Here is a 6,000-nt window from a genome sequence, read left to right on the forward strand (position 1 = left end):
TGCAAAACGTTTGCGATGACAGATGCATCAAACACGGTTCAGAATTTAGTTGCGTGTGCGATGCAGGGCATACGGTTCAGCTCAATGAACTGTTTGTGATGAAGACGCACAAAAGAAACGGGCAGCCAGATGAAGGCGTGTGCGATATACAACATACGGTTCACTGGGATGAACTGTGTGTGATTAGGCAACACAATGGAAATGGTTCAACTGAACAAGATGTATGTGATACGCGGCAAACAGGTCTGTAATCTGAAATGTGTGCGAAGACCAATAATAACACATACGATTGCTGCTAATAAGCTGTGTGAATTGCTCTGTCTATAGTAGAATAACATGTATATATATAACTGAAATAAACATCCAATTACATAAGTGACTATACAGATCATTCGCACACACCTCAATAAACAATTGCATGCATTCTAAAGTAGGAGAAATGATCGTCTAGTCATCTACTTCTTGTGATGCTCCCGCCACTGCTATGTGGCTTGATCCCTCGTCTGTGTCAGGAAGAAGACAGTTACTCATGTCAACGATCCGCCTGTACATCTCGTAGCTTGTGTACGCGTCCATGGTCGCGTACTTGACATGTTGTTCATCCAGTCTCTTATGCCACACACTGTGCCAGGCGTTCTTGTCCTTATTGCTCTCTTGCTTCATCTTTGCATAGTAGGGGTCGATGATGGCCGAGGCGAGGTCAACCAGGGAGTTCAGTTTGCTTTTGTCGGTGCCCCAGACCTTGTAGTGGTGCTGGAAGTTGACAAGATTCGGGCATTTCAAGTCCGAAACCTTGAGCGCTTTTAGATCGTTGGTGGTGTTCACCGTAGCGAAACTGTACTCGGAGCTCTTGATAAACCTGGAGAAACGCTCGCAAGGCCTTGTGGCAAGGTCGAAGTGGTAGACGAGGACGTCATGTCGCACGCACAACTGGGCGACGGCAACCTTCTGATCGTGCCCGGTACGATCGATGGTGTACTCGAGGTCGAAGCCGACCACTCGGTACTTGTCCTCGGCAAGGAACTGCTCCATAGTTTGGATGGAGCTCTCCACCGAGACCGGATCATTCATGTACACCACCGAGAGGGCCTTCCCCCTCACATGGGTGTCCACTACGTGATGCGTGGTGAACTGCCCGTTGTTGTCGTCGTCGGCTGCTGGGAGCGCCATTGGAGCCACGGGGAGCGCCATTGGAACCGCTGGATGTCCTCTGTGTATGTGTCCTCGTGGGTGTGCTTATTGTGACGTGTGAGACGAGAGATGAAGGTAAATGGCCGTAGGAATAAAAGGGGGCCGGGCGGCGTGGATTCTCGGCGCGTCCGCATGGCAGTTTTTGCAGCGGGTAACTACATCGTCGCGCCGTGCCCGGCGCAACCGCTTGCACACGAACGTGCGTGATCGTGCGCCAGCCCAAAACACTGGCAGCGCGCGTGGAGGGACGAGGGAAGAGCACCCGGAGGGACGCGAGAGTAGAGCGCGCGCGGTGGGACGCGAGCAGAGCGCCGCGGCCGCCTGAACTGCAAGCAACCACATGCATGGAGCAGTTGAACACGCAGCAAATGGTCGCCTACAAGCCGGCCGACAGTTGCCTCGCTGCATAGAGAGCGGCCGTGTGGTACCACCTCCGTCTAGTCTATAGTCTCCTTTATATTCCGTGCCATACTTTGCCCTCAAATTTAACCAACAAAATGTTAATGCATGTTTTAAAAATTATATAATTGGAAACTATGTTCAAATACAAATCCAACTATATAATCTTTGGCGACATGCATTCGTATTTTATTAGTTAAATCATACTTAGAAACCAGGACGGTGGTATAGTAGGTAATTAAATCGCAAACGTTTTTTTATTGACCGTATGTGTACATGGCCTTTTGTCCTCCTCTCGCATGTCTTGTCACCCCGCTGCCGCAGACGGCTTACATCGCAAGCTTGCGCAGCGCACGGGGGCATTCTTTTTTGCCAAACGGTGGCCCCAATGAATCGTCGGTGAGCCCGTTCCCGCGTAACCTCGCAGGTTCCCGCGCAAGCTTCCCGCCCGACTCGGTGAAATCCCCTAAAATCCCAATGCTTACCGGCCTGCTATAAAACCCTCACGGCCGGCGAGTCCTGCGTCGCATTTCCCCTCCATCCCTGTAGCTTATCTCGTCTGCTTCTCCCACATTCGCCAATGGCACCGGTCCATCGTCGTCGCTCGGCCACTCCGCCGTCATCAGAGGACAACTCCAGCTGGGAGGCTACACCGCGGCGGCGGCGCAGTCCCTGGCGTAGTGTAGTGCGCGTGGCGTCCCTGTTGGGTGTGCGCGGAGCACCCACCACACGCTCCGCCGCCGGTGCCCGTCAGCAGCTATTGCCGGCCGTCGTTGCCGCCACACCACCGTCGAAAGCCAGGGCCATCACCTGCTCTGTCGCCGCTGCCCGAAGGCGGGAGATGGCCGTCGTGGCCGCCACCCCACTGCCGGCCACTGTGGCCATCACCCGCTCCGCCACTGTGGCTCGAAGGCGGGAGGCGGTGGTCGTGGCCGCCACCCCGTCATCGGCCGCCTTGGCCGCCAGCCCACCGTCGACCGCCGGGGTCATCACCCGCTCCGCCACCGCCACCCAAAGGCGGGAGGTGGAGGTGGATGCCCGCACGTGCGACAATGACCTTGCGTGCTACACCGAGTTCTTGCGAGAGGAGGAGGAGCGCCTCGTCGAGCACGCAAAGAGCCTTACCGCCACAGTGGCAGCGGCACACGCCGTCTCAGAGGCGAGGGATCAAGAGATCTACGAGGAGAACCACCGCTTCGAGAGGGGTCGTGTGGAGCGGCTGAGGGCGTTCGAGGCGAGCGTCGCTGAAGCTGCATTAGCAGCAGGCACCGCATTGCGGTTGCCCAGCTCGTCGGTAGGCTCCTCCTGCTCCGCCTCTTACTGAGCACGCTCGGCAGAGGAGAGGCAGCCGGAAGTAGTACAAAGCCCCTCCGCAGTAGTTGTAGTATTTAGGGGATATTTTGTTCAGTTAATCTGATTATAGATGTGGTGGAACTGTACAACGTACTTAAAATTAGCTAGTATATATAGTTGAACTAGCTATTTCAGTACGTGGTTGACAACAATTGGGGAAAAGTTTGGTCGGTTCAGCTGTCGAGTCGAACTGTTTGTATAAATTAAGAACGACGGCTTAATCTATGAATGAAATCTATGCTTAATTATTGAATTTTAGTTGCAAAAATTAGTTACTGCTAGTGATTTTCAGCTTCATATTTTGACAAATCACAGTGTTACAAGGATTGACAAATCTTACCAAATTGTTTGTACGTGGTTCCACACGGGTCATCCAAAACAACCGTTTGCATTGAGGGGATGCACAAATCCTGCACTGCTCTCACTTTGCATACATGTGTTCTATCTAAAACGTTTGCGATCAAGAGCTGCAGAAATCCTGCTCGGCACATTTTCTCTTGGCTTCCTGGGGAAGCTGTCGGTTTGCATACGGGTGTTCTAACTAAAACGTTTGCGATGAGTGTTTTATATTTAAAAAGTGAATTAAACTGCGGCTTGGGCGCCATTAATGGAGAGGATGCGAGCAAGGCGGGCGGCCATGGAAGTCAAAGGGCTCGCTTCCTAGTGAGCCTGCGCAGCATACAACTCGCATGCTTCCCGGTGAGCCTGCGCACTCAAGGACACCTTGCACACCTCTCGGTCAGCCTGCGCACCGGACGACGCCCGCACGCCTCCCGTTCAGTCAAGGTCAAGCAGCTGTCCACACGGCACCTCCTACAGCCATTAAAACCAAGACATGTGGTGTCACGTGAATGGTTAACAGAATTTTGGATTTACTAGAATTTAAAAACCAGGCATCTCGATGTTTTGCCGGCAATCAACGGTGCCCTGGTGTTTGAAATTCATTCCCATTTCTTGCATGGGACCTAAGCATGCACCCATGGACACATATTTGATTTTTCAACCAATTTATATGCACTGGAGCATGTGCATGTAGTTCAAATTTGAATTATGCACATAAATGCATTGAAAACTCAGTTAATGCATAAAAATGTCCAAACGAACCCCGAAAATCACAAAAAATCACACAACACTCCTGTTGTTCTATGTTGACACGAGAATTTTTTTGAAAGCAATAAGAGGCAATGGCTATCGTTTCATCCACAAAGGTGGGACGTTCCCTACCGAAAACCATCATGCTTGTTGTGTGAAGCTCCGGTTTGTGAGAAGCATATACCCAAACCTACCCCAAATGGGACAAAATTTGTACCACGGCATGTTGATGCCGCTCCATGATAGCATGCCAAGTTTCATGAATTTCATACAAGTTTTGGATTTACTAGAATTTAAAAACCAGGCATCTCAATGTTTTGCCGACAATCAACGGTGCCCCGCTGTTTGAAATTCATTCCCATTTCTTGCATGGGACCTAAGCATGCGCCCAAGGACACAGATTTGATTTTTCAACCAATTTATATGCACTGGAGCATGTGCCTGTAGTTCAAATTTGAATTATGCACATAAAATGCATTGAAAACTCAATGAATGCATAAAAATGTCCAAACGAACCCCGAAAAATCACAAAAAATCACACAACACTCCTGTTGTTCTATGTTGACACGAGAAAAAAATTTGAAAGCAATAAGAGGCAATGGATATCGTTTCGTCCCCAAAGGTGGGACGTTCCCTACCGAAAACCATCATGCTTGTTGTGAGAAGCTCCGGTTTGTGAGAAGCATATACCCAAACATGCCCCAAACGGGACAAAATTTGTACCACGGCATGTTGATGCCGCTCCATGATAGCATGCCAAGTTTCATGAATTTCAGACGAGTTTTGGATTTACTAGAATTTAAAAACCAGGCATCTCAATGTTTTGCCGACAATCAACGGTGCCCCGCTGTTTGAAATTCATTCCCATTTCTTGCATGGGACCTAAGCATGCGCCCAAGGACACAGATTTGATTTTTCAACCAATTTATATGCACTGGAGCATGTGCCTGTAGTTCAAATTTGAATTATGCACATAAAATGCATTGAAAACTCAATGAATGCATAAAAATGTCCAAACGAACCCCGAAAAATCACAAAAAATCACACAACACTCCTGTTGTTCTATGTTGACACGAGAAAAAAATTTGAAAGCAATAAGAGGCAATGGATATCGTTTCGTCCCCAAAGGTGGGACGTTCCCTACCGAAAACCATCATGCTTGTTGTGAGAAGCTCCGGTTTGTGAGAAGCATATACCCAAACATGCCCCAAACGGGACAAAATTTGTACCACGGCATGTTGATGCCGCTCCATGATAGCATGCCAAGTTTCATGAATTTCAGATGAGTTTTGGATTTACTAGAATTTAAAAACCAGGCATCTCAATGTTTTGCCGGCAATCAACGGTGCCCCGGTGTTTGAAATTCATTCCCATTTCTTGCATGGGACCTGAGCATGCACCCAAGGACACATATTTGATTTTTCAACCAATTTATATGCACTGGAGCATGTGCCTGTAGTTCAAATTTGAATTATGCACATAAAATGCATTAAAAACACAGTGAATGCATAAAAATGTCCAAATGAACCCCGAAAAATCACAAAAAATCACACAACACTTCTGTTGTTCTATGTTGACACGAGAAAAAAATTTGAAAGCAATAAGAGGCAATGGTTATCGTTTCGGCCCCAAAGGTGGGACGTTCCCTACCGAAAACCATCATTCTTGTTGTGAGAAGCTCCGGTTTGTGAGAAGCATATACCCAAACCTGCCCCAAATGGGACAAAATTTGTACTATGACATGTTGATGCCGCTCCATGATAGCATGCCAAGTTTCATGAATTTCAAACGAGTTTTGGATTTACTAGAATTTAAAAACCAGACATCTGAATGTTTTACCGGCAATCAACGGTGCCCCGGTGTTTGAAATTCATTCCAATTTCTTGCATGGGACCTGAGCATGCACCAAAGGACACATATTTGATTTTTCAACCAATTTATATGCACTGGAGCATGTGTTCAAAT

The sequence above is a fragment of the Aegilops tauschii genome, chromosome 2 (genome assembly GCF_002575655.3).
Source record: "Aegilops tauschii subsp. strangulata cultivar AL8/78 chromosome 2, Aet v6.0, whole genome shotgun sequence".
Classification (NCBI taxonomy): domain Eukaryota; kingdom Viridiplantae; phylum Streptophyta; class Magnoliopsida; order Poales; family Poaceae; genus Aegilops; species Aegilops tauschii.